General features: G+C 43.5%; 1 long non-coding RNA gene across 2 annotated transcripts in view; it reads right to left on the reverse strand.

The window, feature by feature from the left end:
• The window catches only part of LOC128326938 (uncharacterized), a 42,728-nt gene that overhangs the window by 10,135 nt on the left and 5,394 nt on the right, over positions 1 to 27,199 (reverse strand). Inside the window, exon 2 of one of the 2 annotated variants that reach the window (XR_008308351.1) lies at positions 15,732 to 15,808. The exons of the other annotated variant lie outside the window; for it this stretch is intronic. This is a non-coding gene — a long non-coding RNA (uncharacterized LOC128326938). The remainder of the gene's footprint in view (positions 1 to 15,731; positions 15,809 to 27,199) is intronic. 2 annotated transcript variants of the gene reach the window in all.

Genomic DNA, 27,199 nt, shown 5'->3' on the forward strand with positions numbered 1-27,199 from the left:
CAGCCAAGCCCGGGCTTGGTTGCCTTAGCCCTGTTTTGGCTGCTCATGAGAACAGCCTCAATATTTTGGTATCCAGTTGTCTCCTGTTCATTGGTTGCATAGAATGAAGATCAGAAATGTCATCTACAAACATACACATTGAAGTCATTCACACAATCAAAAACTGTGTTCTACCCAGGTTTGGGAGCTGTGTGTGCTCCCAATTTCCGGTTGTGTGGAAGAAAGGTAGGAGGAAAACCTGGGTAGTTTCACCTCCTACCTTGCTTCCACACAATCACTTCTACCCAGGGTTTCCTCTTGTTTTTGATTGATTGATTGATTGATTGATTCATTTATTCATTCATTCATTCGATTTCTATACCGCCCTTCCAAAAATGGCTCAGGGCAGTTTACACAGAGAAATAAATAGATAAGATGGAACCCTGTCCCCAAAGGGCTCACAATCTAAAAAGATAATAAGATAGACACCAGCAACAGTCACTGGAGGTACTGTGCTGGGGGTGGACAGGGCCAGTTACTCTGCCCCTGCTAAAGAGAATCACCACGTTAAAAGGTGCCTCTTTGCTAGGTTAGCAGGGTTAGCAAGGTCATGATTGTGTGAATGACCTTGCTTAAGGTCATTAACATGTGCAGCCTAACCCAGGCTAGGGCAGCCAAGGTTAAGTGAACCTATTGTTAGCTTAACCTTGGCTGGTGATTGTCTGGGTGACTGCAGCAGGTTAAACAGCTTCCCCCCTCCCGGCTCACCGCCATTTCCAGCAGCAAGCTGGGGGAGGGGGAGGATTGGCTATTCCGAGTGTAGTGGCTGTTCTAAACCATCATGCTTGTGCCCTGGGGCACCCTGGGATGCAGGAGGGGGGAAGTCCTCCCACTCCCAGCATCCCCCTCCACTGCACCACTGATGGTGTGTGGTGCCGGGGAGGGGAGGATCATGGTTTTTCATCTGTTGGGGAAGGTAGGGGAGCTCCTTCCTTCCCCGCAGCCTTCCCTCCCCAGCAATGTTTATTATCCCAAAACATATGTCATAATTTATAGTAAATATTAAAAGGTAGGAATAAACTAAGTGTTTGTAAAAACATCTGAAAAAATACAAAGTCTAATAATCTAGTTCAAAAATAAATTATATAAAATATCATGGCTAAAATATCATCTTTTTAAAAGTTGCAAAATGTAGTCACACCCTTATTGATCTTATAGATCTGTGGTTCTTTTATGACTTGTAGGAGAAGCCAAATGAGTCTTGACCCTTAGTCAAGTGGCTTCTGAAGTGCTAATTCAAATATACAACACACATCCTGTTAGTGGGTTGCTTGTTCATTGGTTGTCCTCTTTCCCCCTCTTTTGCTTAAACCTACTTCTTTACTCTTCTGTGAATTTAATTTTCCTTTCAGATTTTAATCACATTACACTTCTATATGCTCCCTTCACTGGTTTCTCGTTTGGTTCATATAAAGTTCAAGCTCTTCTTAATTTTTTCATCTTTTCATAACCTTTTCCCTTTTTACCTATCTGTGTTGCATTCTGTTTGCCAGAATCCCTCTGTTCATCAAACATGAATCTTATTAAACTTCATCTCTCTTGTGCTGTATCTGTGACTCCTCATCTCCTCCTCCGGCTCATATGTGGAACTCTCTTTAAATATTTGGCTGGCCCTTTCCCCCCCTCAAAAAATTGTTTAAAATCCATATCCCCACCTCATGTTTCCTTTTGATGTCCATCCTTTTTGACTCAGCCTATGCAAACCTGCTCCTTTCTTTCCAACTCCCCTTTCATTTGTGTCCTGTAATGTTTTCCAGACTATAAGCCTGAGGACAGGGACTTGGTTATTCTTTTGAAAGCACCTAGTGCATGTGTAGTGTCTTTATAAATTATCTCCATTGTTTCAAAGAGCAATGACTGTTGCTTTAATGGATCATCTGAACCATTTAAGTTCAGGAATGGCAGTTCAGTATGACATTTGTGAGTTGTGCTCTCTCCTATCTCTATTTCATTGTGAGGAGTAAGAGATTCCTGTTGGATCTTAGTTTTGGAAATATGACAGAATGTGAGACTGGGAGCTGAAGAAACCAATGTAGTTGTGCTGTGGATGTTGAACTGGCGTCCTAAGCTGTGGCAAGATGCCTGGAGCAAATGTTTGAGGTCTGTTAACAACAGGCGGTTGTGATCTCTTGTGAGGTCACAGACAGGGGCGTAACTATAAGCAAGGGGAGACAGTTGTCTGGGGGCCCACTGCCTTGGGGGACCCCCCCAGAGGCAAGTCACATGTCTGACTCCCCCAGCTGCGAACCCTCCTGGGCTTCCTTCAGCTGTATTCATCCTCTGAAATTGATGTGAGTGTTAAGACCTGGAGCTACCAGAACAGCATGTCTTTCTCTAGTACCATTAAATGACTTGCATCGTCCACAATTTACAAAAGTGTTTTTAAAAAAATAAAATGCTACCACTATTCAGCCTCATTTAAGATTACTTTACTTCATGAGCTGAGCTTCAGGGGGGCGCATTTTAAAATCTTGTCTCTGGGCCCACTCCAACCTTTCTACGCCCCTGGTCACACAGGTCCTATATCTTAGAACTGGGGTCAGGAGGAGAAGAAAAGTGGTCCTTAGAGACTGGAACCAGAGTTGCAGCTCAGGGATTGGATAATATTTATTTTATTTTATTTTATTTTATTTTATTTTATTTTATTGATTGATTGATTCATTGATTGTTGCATTTATATACCACCTTTCGTTAAAAGACAACCCCAAGGCTCTCCTTGGCTCTCCTACTGACCAACAGTACCTCCGTCTTATCCGGATTCAATTTCAGTTTATTAGCCCACATTCAACCCATCACGGCCTCCAGCCCCCAATTCAGGACATCCACTGCCTCCCTAGGATCAGATGACAAGGAGAGATAGAGCTGAGTGTCATCTACATATTGCTGACAACTCAGTCCAAGTCCCCAGATGACCTCTCCCAGCGGCTTCATGTAGATGTTAAACAACATGGGGGACAAGACCGAACCCTGTGGGACCCCACAGGCCAATGGCCACGGGGCCGAGCAGTAGTCCCCCAACACCACCTTCTGGACCCTCCCCCCAAGAAAGGACCAGAACCACTGCAATGCAGTACCTCCGATTCCCATACTCGAGAGGCGACCCAGAAGGATACCATGGTCGATGGTATCGAACGCTGCCGAGAGGTCCAGCAGAACCAACAGGGACGCACTCCCCTTGTCTAGTTCCCGGCGTAGGTCATCCACTAGAGCGACCAAGGCAATCTCAGTCCCATACCCGGGGCGGAAGCCAGATTGAAAAGGGTCCAGATAATCTGTATCATCCAAGACCCTCTGCAGCTGGGACGCCACCACACGCTCCATCACCTTGCACAAAAAGGGAAGGTTAGACACAGGTCTATAGTTATCCAGGTTGGAGGGATCAAGGGAGGGCTTTTTTTAATAGTGGTCTTACCACCGCCTCCTTGAGGCACGATGACATCCTGCCCTCCCTTAATGAAGCATTAATGATCACCCCCAACCATCTGCCTGTCCCCTCCCTGGCAGCTTTTATTAGCCATGAAAGGCAAGGGTCAAGAGCGCACAAAGTCGCCCGCACACTGCCCAGGATCTTGTCCACGTACTCAGGCCGCACCAACCGAAAAGAATCCAACACAACAGGACCAGATGGTACCAGAGGCACGTCTGCTGGAACTGCCAAAACTCTGGAGTCCAGGTCAGCACGGATGCGAGCGACTTTATCTGCAAAGCGACAGGCAAACTGATCACAAAGAGCTGTAGATGACTCCTTCCCCATTGTCTGGGGGGATGTGTGGAGCAAGGTTTTTACCACACGAAACAGCTCTGTTTGTCTGCACTGAGCAGACACAATGGAGGTGGAGAAAAAGCATTTCTTCGCTGCCCCCACCGCCACGGAGTAGTCCCTAAAATGGGCTCTAGCCCGTGTTCGGTCGGATTCGTCACGGCTCTTCCTCCAGTGTCGTTCCAGCCGTCGTCCGAGTTGCTTCATCGCCCTAAGCTCTGAGGAAAACCAAGGAGCAGATCGGGCTCCACCAAGCCGGAGAGGGCATTTAGGAGCAACCGTGTCAACAGCCCGGGCCATCTCTCCATTCCAGAGATCAACCAGGGCCTCGACAGGGTCACCAGCTCTGGACACTGGAAACTCCCTGAGGGCCGTCTGGAATCCAAGCGCAGGGCATACTGGGGCTTCCGGGGGCCACACGGCCCCCGAGCTCCCCACCGCCCATCAGCTCCGTCTTGGAGCCGGCCATTGTATGGGCGGCCGATCCAGCCGCCCAGGGCTCCCTTCCTGCTCGTGAGTGGGGAGAGCGGGCTTAGTCCGCTCTTCCCGCTCAGCGCCCTAAACCGGGTCTCACTGATCATGAGACCCGGTCCTGTGACTACAGTCCTTTTATACTATGCAGATTGATGGGAGCTACTGCGGCAGAGCTCCTTCCCACACCACTGTGGTTTCATGGGATGTTCTGAACCACATGGCTTGATGTCAGGAACAGCCTGGGTTGAAACTGAGAGCCATAGACACTGCTTATAGCTGCTTCATGTGGCAGACCGCTGAACATCCAGAACATAGAGCTCTCTGTCCCTACTCAGTTGGCTGTTGATTGGATCTCCTAGGAATGGAAAGGGAATAGAAGCTTCCTGTTTGGAGCAAGGACAATGGTCTCAAAGGATCATTTGCCTCAGTATCAAAGACAACATGGTGTGTTGTCTATTTAAAGGAAGAGAGATCCACATGAGGAGTCACACAAGATCGACGATACTGACAAAATACAGCACGAGGCACTGAGGTTTAATAAGACTCCTGGTTCGTCTACCCTGTGGTGGTTTTGACAGAACAGCCTGTACTGTTGCATTACCTGATTCCTAGCTTGCTCATCCCAGAAGCTGGGCTAGTATGGATGCACAGGGATTCTCATGCTACCTCCATGATATAAGTAGAAGCTGCACTGCAATGACTTCCATGTCACATAGAACAGTCTGGCTAATGATACAAGCCTGGTTCACACAAATGGTCAAATCTAGGTTTAAAGTCAATAACCAACATTAGCATGATAGTGAGAACCTGTGCCAAGATGACCTATGTTGGTTTGTTTCCCGAGATGAATCTGAGATTCTTGCCTTGGCATGGGTTCACATGATTATGCCAATGTTGGTTACTAACTATAAACCTAGATTCAAACAATTGTGTGAACCAGGCTACGGTATGAGCTGGTTTTCACAATCAGGCAATATTAGTTATGTTTCAAAGTCAGGACGTGGAGCATGCATGCTCCCGTGAAAGCTGATAAAGTGATACTATGCCAATTCCAATGTTGGCTGGGCACCATGCCCCACTGGACATTCAACCATGATCTGATCTATGGTATGGATTGTGGTTGAATGTCTGGCAGGGCATGGCACCCAGTCAACATTGGAGCTGGCACACAATCATTTCAGTTGCTTTCACAAGAGTTCACGCATCTTTAATTCCTGACTTTCAACAGCATACCTAACATTGCCCAATTGTGATCCTCTGTGGAAGTCTGTGAGCTGATACAAATATTACCTTTTGGAACTTATCTGGGCAAATAACAGCATGTAGCCTATTTACATGAAGAATCACTGACTGCAATGGCGGCGGCTTCTGTTATGTTTGTGTTTTAAAGTCTAATTCTTTTGCACCTTGCACATGAAATGAGCTGCTGAACTTTTCTGTGAGCTCCTGAATTCTGTCTCAGTTGTATTTGGAGCAGGGGTGTAACTATAATAGAGCAAGGGGAGACAGTTGTCTGGGGGCCCATTGCCTTGGGGGTCCCCTAGAGGCAAGTCACATGACTGACTCCCCCAGCTGTGCACCCACCGGGGCTTCCTTCAGTTGTATTCATCCTCCGAAACTGATGTGCATGTTAAGACCTGGAGCTACCAGAACAGCATGTCTTTCTCTAGTACCATTAAATGACTTGCATTGCCCACAGTTTACAAAATCTTTTAAAAAATAATTTAGGACGATGTTCTGTTATATGATTTTTGGTACCACTATTCAGCCTCATTTAAGATTTCTTTACTTCACGAGCAGAGCTTCGGGGGGGGGGGGTATTTTAAAGTCTTGTCTCTGGGCCCACTCCAACTTTGCTACGCCCCTGATTTGGAGTCAGATTTCTGGCTCAGCTGGGATGAACACATCCGGTCAGTTCCTGTCCTCCTACCACTGTGGGTGACAGCATGTGGCTGAACTCTGCACTTACATCTGCATTTGAGAAACAATTACACATGGATTGGGGGATGCAATTCATTGCCTGCTTTTTCAAAAACTAATTTTATTTGATATGGGCTTGGCTATAAATATGTACTTGTTTATCCTGCAGCCAAGGGCAAATCTATGGTACAGACAAGGCTCTGCAGCCACAGAGTTTGTGAGAACTCAGCATTCTTGGGCACCATTAATAGTTCTAAGTACTTTTGAGACAGCCTAAAAATAAATCTGTAGAGTTCTCACATGCTACAGATATTACATTTAGTGGAGAAGGAGGGAGGAGAAAAGATTTTATTTTAAGCATAATCATTCCAGATTAATTCAAATGTCCAAAACCAACATCTTTTAAATAAGTTATTTTGGGGACTATCAGTGTACTTGGAGTTACAGTCAAGTCAAAGTCAAGTGTGAATTAAAATAGAGTTCACTTGAATCTATTGATCCAGTGCCAGAATCAGTGGATTCTCCTTGACTTCGTAGCTTCAGAATAAAATAGCTATTTCAATGCAAATAAATGCTGAGACTGAGGCATCAAATGCCTGATTGGGACTTTTGCTTTGTTCCGTGTGTGCGTGCGTGAGTGTAACTCAGCTATTTAGATTTGTCTACAATTAAGAGCCCTAAATGTAGTGTTAGTGAAGCCTTTGGAATTGATTGGCTGAGCCTCTGTGATGCTCTGCAAATATTCAGCAACAATTCTGTCCACTGAAAGAATGAAATTGTCAGCTCTGGAATATTTGTTATAGTATAATATTTTTCAGGTTCCATGCCAGGTTCAATCCCTGGCAGTTTCAGGTAAGGCTGGGAGAAGAGAGGCTTCCTTCCTGAAACCTTGGAGAGCGGCTGCCAGGCAGTGTAGGCAACACTGAATTAGAGGGACCAATGCTCTGACTTCGTATGACGTCGCTTCCTCTGTTCCTATGAAATGGATTAGTTAAAAGTAAATAATGTTAAACCTACCTGGCTTCATAGCCCAATTGATTTAAACATGAATTTCAGGTATTTGTGTGCTCATGATTATTTGGTCTGATCATATGTAGCTGGCCTACAGTTTTCATTTTATGAGGACTGAATACTAGGGCAACTGGGAAATGGTCCAAAACTGTTTAGGCAGTTTCTACACACGTGAGAAGTGTTCAGATTAATAGTATTCTAAGGAAGTTATCGGATTTTTTTTAAAAAAGGATAACCTTTTTAAACGTACATATAGTACATTATAACGTACATATAGGGTGTCTCTGAGGCAGGCAGATGAACTGTTAAATGACTTCAAATGACTTATGATGTTAATCAGTTCTCTCTTTCCTAAGGCAGGAACCTCAGATTCAACTTGGGCCATAAACTACCTTGGTGTGGGTTCACACAATCCCGCTAATGTTGGCAACTCACATTAAACCTAAATTTAAACTATTGTGTAAACCAGGCCTATATTTCAAAAGTTTTGCTGCAAATATTTTAAAATACTGTTTTTGTTTTACTTCCCAAAAGTAAACATAATAATAATGAGTGTAAACTAATTACACACATAATTTGGAGCAGTTTGAATATTGCACAATATTTATATGTGCTTATAAAAAGTGACCTTTATACAAAAATAAAATTTAAATTATGTTCCCTAACAATGGTTCAGAATAAGATAAATATAATACAGCCATTACATTTATGATTCTGTGTTACATTTATTGTTTTATTGATAGCCTTTGTTATGGAACATGGTGACATATATAATCATCTGTCAGCACATTATTGGATTCTAATGATTAACATATTGAGGCTGTTCACACGAGCAGCCCCACCCAGGCTTGGGCAGCCCTACCTGGTTAGGGCTGCTTGTGTGAAGCATCAGGATTGTGGCAGATCCCAGCGTTGCCTCCACAGGTAGCCCAGGAATTTTACTCGACCTTTTATCTGGGTTAAAGGGCGGGAGTGTGCCCTTTTACCCAGTATGGGGTCATGTGAATACACAGAGCTGGGCGCCTAGAGTGCCCAGTTCACAGGGGAATCCCTCAACACACCACATTCATTGCACGGTGCATTGTGGGATATCTAGAGGCTAGGTGACCTCTAGAATGTTGGCTCGTTGCAATGCCAGTTGTGTGGGTGCAGAAAACTGGTTCGTGGCAGTGCCAGTTGTGTGGGTGCGCAAGCTGCATGGCTGGGATTGCCACTGAATTGTCTGGGGGAAAGCTAGGCGTTCTCCTGCCTTCCCCTCACCCACCCTCCCCGGCCCAGAAGATGTTGTGTGAACAACCTTAGTGTGTACTTTTTTGACATGTGAACATGCACAGTTTATTTTAGTTCCATCAGGCAATATTTTATATAGAATGTAGCTCACGCTACAGAGAATGTACAATATACTTAGCTGTGAAATTGTATATGTGTGTGTGTATGTAAGGGGAGAAATATAGCATTCATACATTGTGCGGTACCGGCAGTTTGTTAATGATGCTGCTCCTGGGGGAATTGGCATACACCTCTGACTACTTTGGGGCTTGTGTGGGGAACTAGAAAGTTTAGATGGGGCAGCTATTTTCACAATAAATTTGAGCAAAGCTTCAGTCGCAGGGATGACTGACAGAGTGTTTGAAGTTCAGAAAATAGAATCAGGTTTATTTAGGGTTTAGGGGGCTATGGAAGAGAGCTTTTGGTTAATAAGCAACACAACATTAACTAATAAAACTAGCAAGGCTAATAAATCAATAGGACTAAATTGAAGCTCACAGAGAGGCATTTTGGCTTGACATCCAGATTAAATCCACTCAAGGCTGACCAGAGAAATGGTCTCAGAGAACAGCTTTGGATTTAAAGAGAGCAGAAGCAGAGGGGGGCCAGAGCAGAGGCATAGCAAGGTTGGAGTGGGCAAGGTTGATAGTGGACAAGATTTTAAAATAGGCCCCCCCTCACTGAAGCTCAGCTCATGAAGTAAAGAAATCTTAAATGAGGCTGAATAGTGGTAACAAAAGCATAGTAATCCTAAATTAATTTTAAAAAGGTTTTGTAAATTGTGGACGACACTGCAAGTCATTTAATGGTACTAGAGAAAGACATGCTGTTCTGGTAGCTCCAGGTCTTAACACTCACATGAATTTCGGAGGATGAATACAAACTGAAGGAAGCCTGGGTGGGTGCACAGCTGGGGGAGTCAGTCATGTGACTTGCCTCTGGGCCCCCCCCAAGGCAGTGGGCCCCCAGACAACTGTCTCCCCTTGCCCTATTATAGTTACGCCCCTGGGCCAGAGGCTTTGGAGCAGAGATTAGTTATACCTAAGCCCGTCTGGTGAAGTGTGTGGACCCTTGTAGATTGACCAACGTCGAGGGACCTCTTTCCTATGGGACAGGCAGGAAGGCAAGAGCAGGGACCCAAGTGCCACATGAGGATCAAAGAACCAGGAAGAATCCAAAGAGGGTCTGATCTCGGGAGACCTGTAGCTGGATGCAGCCAAGTGCGCTGCACAGATTGGGCTTAGAAGCCAGGCTGATCTGGAGGCGACAAGTAGGGCAGGAACGAGAGTCCAGGCACACCAAGTTAGTGTAGCTAATGCCCAAATACACAAACATGCAACGGATGAATCCAAGGAAGAGACACACAGTTTGATGGTCTTGAGGGCTGAAATAGGCAGCATCTTGCCCTGAGGCAGAATGGTGACCACACCTTTCTCTTGGAAAGGGTGACAATGGTGATAAACATAGGAATACATTGTGTTCAGTTCAGACTTCTCTGGGTGTGCTCTACCAGCACAATGAGGTGAATAGGTTAAGAAACCTGTGTAGGGTAGAATGAAATGCGTGCACCAGAGCATCCTCGTGGTCAGGAAGGACCTTGGGCATGCGTAGCAATGTTTTAACAAGCTTGTTTCTCATGCCCCAAGCCAGCCATTAACACTCTTGTTAGGGAAGGAGATCAGCCTGTTCCCTCTTATCTAGCCTGTCCTGCAAAGATGATGAGCTGGTCCGATGTGCCAACATAGGGGGAGAGCCTTTGGCTAGTTCTTTAGAAGAATAGCGCTTAATTAACTCACGCCTACTCTGGCGTCTTCACCTAGATTGGAATCAGGGAGGCGAGCAGAGGGATAGTCCTCCTGCAGTTGCAGGTTACTCTTGACCTAGAGCCACCTTTTCCAAGCTATGTGTCAAGTGACATACCCCATGAGTTAGCTCATGCAAACTGAATGGTGAACTCACAATCCCATGGGTTCAGAGAGGCAAAATGGAAACTACAAACCTGTAGCTCCAAATCAGGTGTAGGGGTGCTCTTGGGAGCCCCCAAACAGGCTAGCTGTATAACAAGTTCATTGGACAAAACAAATGAAATCAAGTCTGTAGGACCATCATATCATCACTGAACACAACAAACACCATCCACCGCTGGAACATATGAGTTTCTTTGACAAATACGAGAACAGTAATAAAATTTATGTATTCAGTTATGTATTTTCAGTTATATAACTACATATCCCACGCATCTTTTTTAAAATGCTAAAAGCAGCTAATAACATTTGGTAAAATACAAACACAATATATAAAATATCATTAAAGTAATAAAAGTGTACAGAGCCCCTTAACAGTAATGGCATTAAAATGCAAACTAAAGAGTTCAAAGGCTTCCCAGAAGTGCAATGAAATATTTATTTCACACGGTTTTCACACAGTGGAAGTCTAAGACATTTTGCTGCCAGAAGTGAAGGACACTATGATGCCCCCATATGTGGGTGGGTGCTCAGGCCACACTGCTGAGGCAGTAGTAGCAGTGGCGGCACAGGAACACTCTCAGACTACGGCATCCAGCCAGGCAGTGGCGGAAGTGGTGTTCCTAACTTGCATTGTGGGAGAAGAGAGGAAAGAAGATGTCCACCCTACAAAAAGAGCAGGGGGAAATCAACAACATGTCCCAGTGGGTTAAGTAAGGCCAGTGGCAGTGGGCAGCAAGGAGGTTCATGGGATGTTACCCATGGTGACATGGGCCCAGTGTTTTCCAACCTCTGTGCCTCTCCTCATCCCTGTACATGAGGTAACCATCTCACCCGGCTTTATGGAAGGGCCACTCCTGTTTTCTATGGCTGCCAAAAGATAAGCAGGGAGACCTCCTACAAGAGAGCATTCCTTAATCTTAGTGCCACAACAGAAAAGTTTTGTTCTTCATAAACAGCTGCCATACCCCTGATAGTGGATGGACACACAGCAGTGATTACTTACTGGCCAGCAGGACTCATATTTACTTAATGGGCCATACCTTGGTCCACTTTATAAAGGCTTAGAGGTTGTTCTCATGCACACTCTAACTCTGGCTAGGGAAGCCCAGCCTGGGTTAGGCTGTGCATGAGAACTGCCAGGATCAGGCCCAATCCCAGCCGGGCAGCACTGCCTAGTCCTGTTTTTAAAACCTGGCTTTTAGCCAGGGTTAAGGGCTCGGGCAAGCCTTTAACACAGGCTCTGGGATCGCATGTTTGCTGATGTTTAGCCCTAGCAGACACAGAAGGGCACCTCGAGCGCCTGTCTCCTGGGGGAATCCCCCAGTGCCTCACACATGTCGTGCAGTGCATTGTGGGATGCATTGTCCCAGCCTCCAGAGCTGTGCACTGCGCCACATAGCACTGCTCATCTGGGAGCCTGGTCCATGCCTCCAGAAACAAGTCATTGCTTGTCTGGGGGGAAGGTAGGCTTAAACAGCTTTCCCCTCTGCCCGCCGCCCCGCCCATCCAGTCATGTGAATGACCTCTTAGTAAATGAACAGCTGTCATATGCTGAAACTTGCTGGTTTGCTCTGTCTGCCTTAGCAAAAGGAACAGTGCAGTTCTATGTTCCTATTTTAATTCTCTGTCTCTATGCACCTCTCTATGTTCTGAATAGCTGGGTAACACAGAAGAGACGTGCAGGATAGGATGTTACCTAACCTATTCCTACACTCGCCAAAAGGCCTTTTTCTTTGACTTAATGAGAGAATTTTTATTTGATGAATACAGAAAGCCCAGATTCTGTATAGGACTGAATAATTCTTGGTATGAATCATGAACCTACTTTCAAGCTGGTAAGTTCAAATGTTCTCTATTACAAATCTTGCCTGACGTTACCATTGACATTTCATGTACCACCAACTAAAATATTACACAACTAATGGTATTCACTCACATGTCCATATTGTATCCTCAATAAAAACATTGGCCTCTCTATTTCAATTAAAGTGGATTGAAAAAAAGAAGTATGGCAAATAGATCAGGTCACATAAATAACTTTATGATCGAGAGCTTCTGAAGAAATGCTTACAGAACAGGGAATGGGCAGTTACCAGCCAGTTAGGGACTAAATAGCAGGCTTTTGTCTGAAAATTACCACCTAGGCAGCTTAGAAATTCAAATAACAGGGAAAGAAGGTATCATATTAGAATAGGCTTTAACAGGTGGAAGGACATAATTGTAGGTTTGGTGGGGAAATGAAGCAGCAGTTTTCAAACTTTCCATCGCTCCATAACAGAAACCACCAGGCTGTCCAGGGTCAGGCCACAAGCTGTCAGGCCTTTGTATCTTAGCAGATGGGTGTGTGTGTGTGTGTGTGTATGTCGGGGGGTTGAATTCTCAGTCTGAAATGAAAAGCGTAGTCTGTGACAGGTAGAAGTTCCAGTTCCAAAAGCATCAGCTGAAGATGATAAGGGCCAGAGGCAGGTAACATAATTGAAGCTATGCAAGAGGCTACGTTCCAAAACCTTTCCAAAAATAAGGATTGGGGAGAAGGAAAGAGGTACTTAGCTAGGCAGCATCCTCTCCCAGCAAGACAAGTTGCTTAGGCTGAAAGCCCCACCCTCAGAGCTTGCCTTTATAAGACTTTGTGAAGCTGAGGTCAATCAAGTGGCAGAGCTTGTATTGCAGCCCAGGTGTGACACTCTTGAGAAACATGGCTCAGGAGGCAAAGTTTGCAGGAGAAACATGGTCCTGCTGGTACAGGGGGTATGGCACTAGACTAGAACCTGGCTGTTGGAGGCCCTGCCTTGATTACCTCTACCCCTGCAAGCAACATTACACAGATAAAACTAAAGATTCACTTAAGTTTTCTTCATGTCTTGAAGTCAACACTCCTTGATTTTCACAAATACTTGCACATCATTGTGAATCTTGTCTTGTCTTGTGCTCAGCTGCCAGGAGCTATGCGCAAGTGTGCATTTATGTGCAAGCATGCACTTTAGTGAGCAAAATTTGTTTGTAATTCCCTTTTTTCCAAAGACCTGATCCTACCAAAAAGTAGCAACTAGCTCCATTCTGCATACTTCAGTGGTACCTAATCATAAGTACATATATGATTATGATCAGCGATTGATGTTTTCTAGCATATTTTTACATTGCTTATGAGGAAGGGAATTATTTTTTAGCCAACTCTCCTCTTCCATATTAATTTACTTTCACTTTTTCATATCTCTCCCACTGCTCCACTCCTCCATCCCAGGTTATTGGAAATGGGCTTCTCTGACTTCTGAAATGATGCATTATTTCTCTGCATGCATGGAGGCTGCAGTCCTAACTCATGGAGATCAATAGGTTGCAACTACATTGTTTGGGTATGGCACCTTAAGGTTTCTGTTGTATGCAATGAGTATTTACTTTCCACACATTCTCCATGCATAATCTGACAGCATTTATCTTTATTGTTGCAATACAATAAAACAATTAGTCAAGATTAGAAGATGAGCATCAACAGCATGGCAACTCAGTGGGAAAAGTGAAATCCAATTTATTGTTTATCTAAAACTAAATGAAATACTGTAAGCTTGCTGTGAAGACCCCAAGAAGACCCCAGAACAACAAAGACTGGACAGGAAGAGATGCTTCTGCTCTGCTGGCAATCTTTGTTGCTCACTAGGGGTCGCAGGATGTCAAAAAATCAATCAGCCAACAAGAGCAAGACAGCCAAGTCCGATCTATCCAAAGCAGCTTCAGTTCAATTGTTTGTGCATCAAGAGTACTTTGGGAAAACACACAAATTGGGGTACCAGCAGCTATTAGAGGCAGTCACTCAACTATGTTTTATAGGTAAGAAGTTTTTTTTAATAAAATAAAGAGCTCCAATGAAGGCTTCTGAGAAAGTCAGCTGGTGTTTAATGAACATCTGTGACAGAGATCTAGCTATATTGGCGATCTCTGCTGACTAAGAGTAGATGATATTAGTAATACTAATTCATTGAAGAGACATTTTTTCTGATGCTTTCTGAAATATTTTAGTTGCAGAAGTCACCAAAAGCTGCATTTGTTTGTAAGTCAAACAGAAAAAACTACCCCAAAGAGGTAGATAAATGTTTTTGTACATACATTTTTAAACAACTCTCTTCCATTTTCGATTCATTAATTGCACACAGAGGCATTCTTACAGTAATTTGTTAAAAGTTTCATCTTACATTTTTCATAAACCTCCATCAATTATACTTTACAATACATGACCAAAATCAGGCTAATACATAAGTGTAAGCAACTGAAAATATATTTGGAGACCAAAAAGCAATGCCCGATAAGTGTCTAAATAAATGTTTGGAAGTGATTTGTCTACTTTTCCACTTTTATGAATGTATATATGAGACAAATGTCATGATGTAAATTAAGCACATCAAAATGTGTAATGGCCTATATAGAAGCAGTTAGGCATTGCCCTATCCAGCTCCAGCACAACATTCCTCCAGTGGCTGTTGCTGGGGTCAACCTTATGTTTCTTAGATTGTGAGCCCTTTGGGGACAGAGGACTGACCATCTTATTTATGTATTATTTATTTCTCTATGTAAACTGCTTTGAAAACTTTGGTTGAAGAGTGGTATATAAATATTCGTCGTCATCTTCATACAAAGGCGTTGATCAGCATACAGAGTGCAGATACTAGTACGAACAGACTAAGGGACGATGCAGACTAATTGGTCTTTGCCTTGTATAGTCACTTTTTACAGTCACCAAACACTGGTGACTGTGACCTGTAAGTAACACTGTACAGGAATACAAACTTGTAGGAATACAAACATTGTAGGTAACCTGATTCCCTTGGTTACCTACAAGTGTAAGCATCATGATGGCAACAAGATGGCTGTAAAATCCATTGTGTCTTTGGCCTTTTTGTTCAGCCAGTTTCACTGAGGGCTCTACATTATTCTCTCTCTGTAAAAGCAGCTATATGATGGGGGGGGGGGAGTGGTCATGAATTTTCTCTTGAGCTTTGCTCCAGAGAGCCAAGCTGAGAATATAGGCTGACCTTCTGTAGAAAATTTCTGCAGATCATTCATTCATTCATGTCTTGCTTGAACTAGAATTGAAGGGTGAAAAAACCTGAGGAATTTGTGTAATTTCTTTGTATGTTTAGAGAGTTAACATTAATTACAGGAGAGTTCAAGGTGGGATGAAAAATGCAATCACATTATGGGAATCTACATTATATCTTGAGTCAGTGTGGCTCACAAAAAAAGTCTAAATGTAGCATATATAAAATAGGTGGGATATAAAATTTTAAAATAACATTTACCTTAGAAAGTGATGTTGGGTGCCTAAATAAATACCCTCTTCCATCTTATTTCTGGTACTCCCTTGCTCTGGCAGAATCTATACATGCAGCAGAATAAAGTAAATAAGGTGGTAGAACTCAGGTGTGGAATATTCAGGTGTGGAATATCTGTTTTTAATGTCCCCCCAAATAAAAAACTCTCTGAAAGCAGAAATCTAGCACACCAGGGAGAAAGATTCTAGCCCACCCCTTAACCAGTAATACTGTTCTTATAGTTGCAGAGAGCCTTTGTAAAGAAGGAGAGTGTAAAAAAATGAGCCCCGCCACCTATAGTATTAATGTGTGTAATCTATTCTACCACCCCTTACTGATGCATGAGTAGACCAGAACTCTGACTCCTCCCTTCCCATCTGTTTCTCTCCCACTTTTTAATTCTCTTGGTTGCTTGTGGGAAAGGAGGTATGTCACTGTTACCTAGCAACCACAGGGTGCACAACAACACCTGGTGGGGTTGTTTTCTCTCCTTCCTCTGGAGCCAAGATATTTTTCATTTGAGAACTGAAAAAACAGTGGCATTGGGGACTAAGAAAGAGAGCAGGAGAGATGTTTGAACCCAGGGGTAGGGAGAAGCACACACAGACCCAGAAAAAGATGTCTGTGTGTGCACAAAACTGCAGGGAAAGGAAGCTTATTCAAACCTAAAATGCAAGCCATGCATCTGGTCCTCCCTCTGGAGTGCTGTTAAACTAGAGTGCAATTAAACTATATCTCCACCCCAGAGTGCTGTTAAATATATTTGCAGATATATGTTGCTCCTCTTTTATATGGCTCAGTAAGATTATCCCCTGATATAGCCATGATGTGTAGACTGTGAACAAAAACATCTTAGGTGTTATTTAGGAAAGTCCAGATGACACTTCCATGTGCTCATATGACTCAGAACAGTCAGAACTGGCATAGTTAGCCCCTCTTAGCGCCTGAGTCTAGAATCGTTTCTGACACCCTCATCATTATACATTTAGCTTCTGCAAACTATGTAGGTTTTAGGCTATCACATTAGATTTTAATCTCGCTTTGGTTTTTGATATGATGTCCTTTCCATTTCTGTCTGGTAAAGAGCTACCAGCAACTAATGCCTTTCGCTGTGATAAAAACAGTATCCATGGATACATGAGTTGACTTAGAGCTGGATGGATTGGACATGATGTGAGTTTGTTTGAGATGCTAAGAAGTAAAGACAGTGATTATTTTAAAAAAGAAGAATGCCTCTCCATATATATATATATATATATATATATATATATATATATATATATATATGTATGAGGTTCAAATGGCATAGATGAACAGATATATAAAAGCCTCTTTTCATTGTGAAAGTCTCAAAAAATGACACATCCACACACCAGGATTTTGCATTTTGTTGCAAATGTTCAACAGCACCCACTAGAACTGTCAAGAGATATCTTTGGCAATATAGCCCTGTTCCTTGTCATAGTGACAAAGCACAGAATGTATTTTTGCTGGATGAGACCAAAGGTCTCTCTAGTCCAGTGTTCATTTCCCAACAGAGTCATGTCAGATGCTTCAGGGAAACCCACAAGCAGATCATGAAGGCAGCAACCTTACAGGTTACATGGCAATAATCTACTTCATATTTTTCTGTTAGATGAGTGCACTTTTCACACCAATTATTTCCAGAGATGTTACAGTGATTTGGTACAACCTTTTCCTACACAAAAGTCTTGAATCGCTTTCAGTCCCAGGAGCCCAGATTCTGACAGCCCCCACCCTCCATTTTGCACCGTATTTATTCATAGAAGCACCCACAGGGAATATATCCTGTCTGTGCTATTCAACATAAATAGGATTTGAAATAATATGTCTTTGTGCAGTGATGCTAGCATTCCATTTGTTCAAACTGATATTTTAATGACAAATTGAATGGATTTGGTTCTCTCCAATTATAAAGGAGCATACAGAGGAGCCCTAGTGCCAAGAGATACTGCCATCCACATACCAATTAGCATTTTTTCCATGCTGAAATAAAGCTTTTGATCAACTAGACCAAGATAACTGAGCTATAGCAACATGAGGTGTGCTGACTTGGGTCCTTTAGGAACAGAAAATTGGAAGGCTAAAGAGCCAACCAGCCATGAGAACCTAGAGAGAGCTGACATCTGGAACCCATTACATATGAACAAGAAGTTGCATAAGGTAGGGAATACAGAACTGGCATAGGGAGGACATGCACCATTCCTTTCACAATAGTCAATTTGTCATCTTAAATTACTTCACACCATTTGACCTTTTTCTGCCAAGCACTAATACTGAACAGGCCCATATGCAAATATGGTTCTGTACATGTCAGCATATTATTCGTTACATAAGAACATAAAAACAGCTCTGCTGGATCAGGCCCATGGCCTATCTAGTCCAACATCCTGTTTCCCACAGTAACCCACCAGATCACCTGCAACTGGTATTTAGAGGCTTTTAATTAGATTTGCAGTTTTAATAGTTTTAATATTATATTAAATTTTAAATTGCTGTAATGTTTTATCCTTTTGATTTTGTTTTAATTTGTATTGTTTTGTTGTAAACTGCCCAAAGCCATCAATTTTGGGTGGAATACAAATATGTCAAAAACAATAAACAAACAAACAAACAAACAAACAAAGCTTGCCTCTGAGGCTGAAGGTGGCCTATAGCCATCAGACTCTACCACAAGATGTGGCGACAGCCAACAACTTGGATGGCTTTAAGAGGGGTTTGGATAACTTAATGGAAGAGAGGTCTATCAATGGCTACTAGTCAGAGCGCTATAGGCCACCTCCAGCCTCAGAGGCAGGATGCCTCTGAGTACCAGTTGCAGGGGAGTGACAGCAGGAGAGAGGAGATGCCCTCAACTCCTGCCTGTAGGCTTTCAGCGGCATCTGGTGGGCCACTTGGTGAAACAGGATGCTGGACTAGATAGGCCTTGGGCCTGATCCAGTACAGCTGTTCTTATGTTCTTATGACTAGTAGCCATTGATAGACCACGAATTTCTCTTAGCCTCTTTTAAAGCCAAGCTAAATCCAAGCTAGTGGCCATCACCACATCCCGTGGCAGAGAATTCCATAAATTAATTATGTGCTGTGTGGAAAAGTACTTCCTTTTGTTGGTCTTAAATTTCCTCCATTTCATGGGATGACCCCTGGTTCTAGTGCTGTGAGAGAGGGAGAAAAAATGGCTGCCCATGAGGTCAATAACTGGCTATTAAAATAATTCCAACAAGACCCATCATACCTAGAAAGTTTTAGCATGCTCAGACTACATCCCCACAAACATCTGGCTGCTTGTCTTCTACCTATGATAAAACCCGATTCTTATTGCTGAATTTAAGATGCCTACTGAGATACTTGTGCCAGCATTTCCCATTGGCCTGTGCTGCTGTGAGCATCTAAGGAAACAGTGGTCTTGCGCAACAGTAAGTGAGTAAAGTGTGCCATCGAGTCGGTGTCGACTCCTGGCAACCACAGAGCCCTGTGGTTTTCTTTGGTAGAATACTGGAGGGGTTTACCATTGTCATCTCCCGTGCAGTATGAGATGATGCCTTTCAGCATCTTCCTATATCACTGCTGCCCGATATAGGTGTTTCCCATAGTCTGGAAACATACCAGCGGGGATTCGAACCGGCAACCTCTCGCTTGCTAATCAAGTCCTTTCCCCACTGTGCCATTAGGTGGTTTTGCACAAGAGTGCTCTGGCAGAAATAAGACCAGTGGGCATGCACTTCAGGAGCACAACTTACATGGTTTCCAGTGCAACTTGGCACTTCACTACATTATTTGGCAGACAAGTACATCACATAACATGATGTTACCGTAGCAGCATTATTCCAAGACTGAAACAGGCAGAAACACTATCACAATATTTAAGATTAGGATGTCTATATGGATTATAATTGATTTGGCAGTTGTTGAATCTCAATAAAATAATAACAATAATAAAGCTACATAATAATTTTGTAGCTTCATCTCTCAAAACTCTTTGAGAAAATGAACCTGCAAAACTACCATTTAAAATGTAGGGTTTTAAAAATATTTTGTTCACCCAGGTTGTAAGCAAGCAGTGGAAGTAACAATAGTTGTTGTGGACATAACTAGTTTTTGCTGCAAGAGAGAGAACTATTCAAGATGACCCCAAATAACGCATTAAAAAGTTCCCTGACTCCCAAATAAAAATGGTTCATAAAAACGAGTCAGCTACCCATTAAAGTTAATTCGATTGTTGCATGGTGTGGAGAGATGTTTTTATGTTGCTGTGTTCATATGTATTGTGTACATCTAGGGATGTGCCTGAACAGTGGTTTGAAGTGTAGTTCGAGCACTTTATTGTAAACTAGTTTGGGAATTTTAAGGAAAAGGAGAGCAAGTCCTTACTTGCTCTCTGCGATCCCATTTGGCTTCCTGCATAACCCTCAGTAGAGTGCCAGCAATGTGCGAATGTGCAGATACCATGTGTGTGCTGGCGCTGTGTGGAGGGTTATTGGGCTGCTTCCTGCCCCAGCAGGAAGTAGAATGTAGCAGAACCAGTTTCCAATAAAGTGCTCGAATTGTGCTTTGAACCGTGGTTCAGGCACATCCCTTTTGTGTTCATATGTATGTTGCGCAAAACAACCTCCTGTTCTGATTGGCTAGTTGCTTCTGAGACCTGGGGAAGATTCACAGATGATGTTTGTCACAACACAGGGAGATGTGGTCTGACAATAAACAGAGAAACTATGCACATGGAAGTGCCTACAAATTTAAAGATTCCCTGACTCACTAACCTAGAGGATAAGAGTTGGTGGTCAAAGTCTTTCTTTGGGAATTTAGATTGCAATCCTCTCCCACAGTCAGTTCTAGCAATGGGCCCTGGAGTATAGGTAACTGTGGATTCGCTTGTGGCGCTAATGAGTAAAACAAAGCAAAAATTGGCTCGAGTGTTTGTGATGGAGTTACTGTGTCTGAAACTAACCACAGTTGCTAAACTCTCTTAATCTGTTTAGCAAATATTTAGTTTGGTTCCCTCCTCTTTCTTAAATCTGGCACTCAGGATCTGCTTTCTAAGACAGAAGACACCAAGGAAACAACATCTCTCAACAAAGATCAGGGATTTATGTACACTGTTTAATAACTAGAAGATGGCAGGATCTTGGAAGGCAGTAATGTGAATGTACAGCAAACAACATGATCTGACCTCTGTAACTTTGGATGAGGCTTGTCCAATTAAATTTTCCTGGCCCTGCTTTAAAATAGCTATTCACAGCTGTGGGTGTTTGATTTATTCCCTGATGAGAGCCAGGGATGCTAACCAACACCAAAACCAATTGTTTCTTTATATATATGCTTATGGTAGACTAAAATCATCACATCCCCTTTTATCACAAACTTTAGTTATAATCTTTCTGAGTCTTTGCATTATTAAAAAGAAAGCTTATTAGAAGAGATAATATCTGCATGCCATACTTTACATTTGTTTATATTGTTTCAGACAAGCATAAAATTTTCATAGAGAAACCCAAGGAATTGTTGGGTGACTTTCCAACTCCCATAAACCTTCAGCTGAAAGTAGTGTGCCTACAGCTACCCCTTCTGGTGTGGCTGCTTAATCCCAGCAGGAAGCAGAAGACAGAGTAGAGGAACAACATGAGGTGGGAAACATCACTAGCACGATGCCTGGGGCTATCAAGATTATCTCTCTGTTGTTTTTCCCCTGCAGCGCCAATGAATGTGGGGTACGTATAACCAGTGCAAATTCAGGGGGAAATGATGTCTCATGGGGCATGTATATATATAGTGCAGATTCAGGGAAAACTGACATAGGATGGGGCATATAGAAATCCATATGTGGATTTATATATGCCCCATGCTATGTCAGTTTCCCCGGAATCTGCACTTACCCCACATTCATTAGCATGGCAGAGAAAAAACAGAGAGATAATGGGGATAATTTGGGGATGTGGCCTTCACTTAGTGCCAGAGCACATGCTTTGCACGCAAAAGGTCCCAAGGTCAATCTCTAGGTAAAGTAAAGTTGTGCTGTCGATTCGGTGTCGACTCCTGACGACCACAAAGCCATGTGGTTTTCTTTGGTAGAATACAGGAGGGGTTTACCATTGCCTCCTCCCGCGCAGTATGAGATGATGCCTTTCAGCATCTTCCTATATCGCTGCTGCCCAAAATAGGTGTTTCCCATAGTCTAGGAAACATACCAGCGGGAATTTGAACCAGCAACCTCTTGCTCCCTAGGCAAGTTACTTCCCCGCTGCACCATTAGGTGGCAGGGAATCTCTAGCTAGGACTGGGGAAGATCCTTGCCTGAAACCTTGGAGAGCTGCTGCCAATCAGTGTAGACAATACTGGGCTAAGAGAACCAAAGTTCTGACTCAGTATATGGCAGCTTCCTGTGTACCACATCCCCTTTTCTTTCATTTCTTGTAATGTTGTTTTCCTTTGACCGGCCTACCTTTGTTGCCTGCTGTTCCCTAATTCCCTGTACATAGGGGCTTTCTCTTCTGGCATGGATCGAGCTTAGGGGTGGCCACTAGTAAGACCATAAGCACTGGACAGTACCCAGATTATTTAGTCATAACTAAGCACTACTGAAATCAATGAGACAAGTTATGATGAACTTATGGTAAGTCCCCTTGGCTTCAATGGAACTTAGTCATGACTAACAGTCTGGATGCTGGTTACTACCAGACAACCCAGTGCTTCTTCTCATAGGAACATAGGAAGCTGCCATATACTGAGTCAGACCATAGGTCCATCTAGCACAGTATTGTCTTCACAGACTGGCAGCGGCTTCTCCAAGGTTGCAGGCAGGAATCTCTCTCAGCTCTATCTTGGAGAAGCCAGGGAGGGAACTTGGAACCTTCTGCTCTTCCCAGAGCGGCTTCATCCCCTGAGGGGAATATCTTGCAGTGCTTACACATCAAGTCTCCCATTCATATGCAACCAGGGCAGACCCTGCTTAGCTAAGGGGACAAGTCATGCTTGCTACCACAAGACCAGCTCTCCTCCAGCTTTCCAGTCTCTTTGCTGAAATGCTTTGTGATCTGTGAGATGACTGTGGCATGGGGGAACAGCCAGGGTTTTTGCAAAGTCAGAAACAAAAGGAAACCAGGGTTTGGTGAAACAAGGGGTTATGACACCGATTAATATGCACAAATCACATGCTTTTTTTTTTTAAGGGAAGGACATAGATTGTGGAGAACGTAGGATGGGACAATGCCAGGTGTAGGAGATGTTGTAAAATATTTGTCCAGGCAAACAAAAGGAACATCTGGGGCGGCGGGCGGGGCGTTTTAAAACTACCACTTTCACACTGAGAAAGCCAGAAAAAGCAATGCTAATTGGGATATATGAGGTGTGAACTCCACAAGCTATTGCTGGTATTTTCTGGGAGAAACCAAATGAAAAATTAGCTTTTGCAAGCAGAAGATTGAAGAGGCAGGCCAGGATGTGCATCAGAGAACACCTAACTCCTCTCTCCCGTAGTTTAAGAGAACAATCCCTTAATACTGTGCTGGGAAAACTACACTTAGCCAGAACAATATTCTGTATTGCCAGGAGCCCTGCCAGATGGCGGTTTAACTTTGGAATGGCAGCTGTGCATTCACATACGAGAATCTAGATTTACATCAAAGTCCCTGTGAGCTATCGGGGAGCACTCCATACACAATTGGGGTTTTCACTGCACATTGGAGCTTAGCCCGATTTATGTCCGGGGTAAAAAATTCCACTTTTAGCATCAGGTTTGGGGGCAAATTCGAAATATCCAATGTGTCCCGTAACTCACAGTATTTCACCCCTCTTAATCCCACGGTAAAACCTGCTGTCTGGGAAAGGCCCAGGTGAAAGAATGACCACAGAAAGGAAGACACTGAACAGTCTCTGAATTGAATCATTCAGACTTGTCTAAAGTTCCAGATATTAAAGTTCAGGGAAGATTCATCTGCCCCTCTCCAGCCCTATTCACACGTTATGCCCAACACTTGTATGAGTGTACAGATTTGTACACAGGCACAGTTATGAACACAGGTATATAGCAGTACACTTTCTATCTATACTGTGCATTTCAGAGTCCTGTACCCAGGTTCACTTTTAAAATGAACACAGGTAGTCTTTCACACACAAAATGTATGAGTGTGCAGACATCTGCCTGCTAGTACAGCAGAATGAGGCCATGCATACAACATGAGCTGCCTGGGTTCCCCCAGGCAGTTCGTGTCTGGAGCACTGAGAGCTCTGCTCCTGGCTGCTCCAGTCCTGGGGAAATGATCGGAAAATGGAGCAACCTGAAAGTGAAATGGAATCACAAAATTGTTCTACTTTACATATATTTTCTAGGGAATGCAAATTGGTGGTAAAGGTCAAGTGTGCCGTCAAGTCGATTTCGACTCCTGACGCCCACAAAGCCCTGTGGTTTTCTTTGGTAGAATACAGGAGGGGTTTACTATTGCCTCCTCCCACACAGTATAAGATGATGCATTTCAGCATCTTCCTATATCGCTGCTGCCCAATATAGTACCAGCAGGGATTCAAACCAGCAACCTTCTGCTTGTTAGTCAAGCATTTCCCCACTGCACCACTTAAGGTGAATGGGTGGTAGGGACCTTTTAATTTCTTTTAAAAAGTGTTCTACATCGACATTACACTAATTTCCTTGTCTTGTTTAGATAGGCTTGTCATACCTTTCCACTGTGGATAGGCACAGTTGACTAGGGGTGGGCATGGAACCGCCACAGTGGTCCGGCACTGGGGCGGGGGGGGTCGCTTTAAGAGTGGCGGGAGGGTTTACTTACCCCTCCCGCCGCTTTCCGCTGTGGCGCCGTAGTTGTAGGCACAATTAAAGCTCCCAGTAATGCTTTGCGCATGTGTCGTGCGCACGCTTCACGTCACTGACGTGCGCACGCGCAAAGCATTACTGGGAACTTTGCAGTGCCGCAGTGGGGAAGGGGCGGCAGGGAGGTATCCTGCCACCCCAATTACTCTACTAATTATGGCGCCATGGCAGAAAGCGGCGGGAGGGGTAAGTAAACCCTCCTGCCACTCTTAAAGCAACCCCCCACCCCCAATCCGGACCACCCAGGTCCGGGCCGGTCCGGAGGCCATTTCAATGGCCTTCGGACCGGTCCGGGCCCATCCCTACAGTTGACCTGATTGTGTCTTGGCCATCAGCTCACCTAGGACTTGCTCTGATCTTTGCCAGGGTTCTTCAAGGCCCGACTTTGCTACCCGGCTTTTTACTGAGGTTTGTTCTACCTTGGCAGGCAATCATGTGTGTGATTGCTGCTGGGTAGATTGGATTTTCCCCCGCCCACCACCATTTAGGTCAGCAAGCTGGTGGGGAAGGAGTGGCCAGCTGAGTTCTCCGCCAGAGGGGTATCTAGAGAAAATAGCGCCTAGGGCAAGCACTGAAATTGCACCCCCTGTCCAAACATCTGACACCCATCTTTCAGATAACTTTACCATATTATCAGCTCAAAAATACAAGTCAAGCTCGTTAATCTTTTAATATTTCAAAAACTATTTAGCAGTGGACGTAGCCAGACCAAAAAATGCTGGAAAACTACAAATTTCAGTATGCTGGGGCTCATGAAATACCCAATTCCTATGTGGAGGTGTACTTGGAAAACTAAACAGAAGTGCTTGTCTAATTCTCTACTATGCATTGTAGCATCACTATTACATAAGTTTTAAAAATAAATGGAGAATTTGACTTTTCCCAGATACTCTGAAAATAATTAAAGGATATGCAGAGTAAACTGTGTCACTGCTTGGAATATAGTCTAGTCTTTCAGAAAGACAGTTAAAATGAGAGAAAGAGAGCCTGAAACTCCCAGTGGGCCTTATTACTAAGGATTTCACACTGATTCAAAGACAAACTTGCCATTAATAGCCATATTATTAAGACCTCACATTTAACTCTTATCAAAAGAAGCAAAGTAAGAGCAAATGAATACAATCCTAGCTCATAAGCTTCAGCTCAGTATTCACAAACCCTGATTCTCTGTACATAGTGCCAAACTAAATATGTGTACAGTGACTTATATTATATTAATTTAAAAAAAAAATTACCTGTAGCCCCTTTGGGGGGCATCCTAAAGGCTGTGTGGAGGGGGTCTGCAAAGATTCCCCCTCCCTCCACTGGCCTCTATGTGCGGTGGCCATTTTTAAAAATGAATTTTGTGTTTAAAAAATGGTTGCTGAAAACAAAATGGCCCCCGCCATGCTCAATTTGTCTCTGTGAGACCTGGCTTGGCCTAGGGCCTCGCAGAGGCCATTTGAGCATGCATGGTGGCCATTTTGTTTTTTAAAAAATTAATTTTAAAAAATGGCGCCCCCTTCAAGTGGCGCCCAGGGCACATGCCCTGCCTGCCTCACCCTAGATACACCCCTGGTCTACGTTACGGTGCCACTCAGGTGGGCATGCAGCGTGGTGGAGCCTGAGACAGCTGCCACTTGTCTGGGGGGAAGGCAGGCACGCTCCTGCTATCCCTCTAGCGCTCCCCAGCCCTGCAGGAAAGGTTGTGAGAATGACCTTAATGTCTGAATAGGCTTCTCTTTCTCTCGCCCTAAGCATAAGTGTATGTTAAATGCATATAAAATCTGTATACAGTGTATATATGTACAGACATTATGTTCAATTCACTTACAGTAGGACACTTATCTATAGCCCACATTTGAGGGGCCTGTACACAGCTTCATGTTTAAAATGAACGTAGTTATAGTTATTCACAGGTTCAGTATGAGTGTATAGAGTGTACATCTGTACACTTTTACAATGTAATGTCTGAATAGGGCTTGTCTTGTGAGGGAAAATGTGGACTGTGTCCCTGTTGCCCAGTGGCTTCTCTTCTTTCTGCAACCTTCCCATTGAGTGAAGGTCAATGTGATTATTGTATGATGCTCCCACAAAGGGCTCGTAATTGGTATTCTCTCAAATGACATACATGATGGATTCCTTCAGGATATTACTTCTTTGATTGCCTTTCTTCAGTTTAGATTTCTTTTTAATGCAATGCAAACATTTGGATGAGCATGTAAATGCCGTATGGGTCTCTTTTTGTTGCCTCTTTTACTCATTTTGGTTTCCTTCCAGTTATGCAGTATGTCTCAGTATCTTTGTTTTGGTTGCTTGGAAATTGCTAATGCACAGGCTTTGATTGATCAAGTTGTCAGATGAAGCAACACAGTTATGAACAGGTTGGCTGTGTGTGTATATGAATGATGTGAAAAAAAGAAATCCTTGTCAACTGAAAATGATTGGAAAATTGAACAATCTGAAAGAAAGTGAAATGGAATCACAAAATTGTTCTACTCTACATACATTTACTAAGGAATGCAAATGGGTTGTAGGGAACTTTTAGTTTATTGGAAAGATTGTTCTACACTGACATTACAGTAATTTCCTGGTCTTGTATAAGATAGGCTTGTCATATACCTTTCCACTGTGG

The sequence above is a fragment of the Hemicordylus capensis genome, chromosome 5, assembly GCF_027244095.1.
Source record: "Hemicordylus capensis ecotype Gifberg chromosome 5, rHemCap1.1.pri, whole genome shotgun sequence".
In the NCBI taxonomy this organism is placed as follows: Eukaryota; Metazoa; Chordata; class Lepidosauria; order Squamata; family Cordylidae; genus Hemicordylus; species Hemicordylus capensis.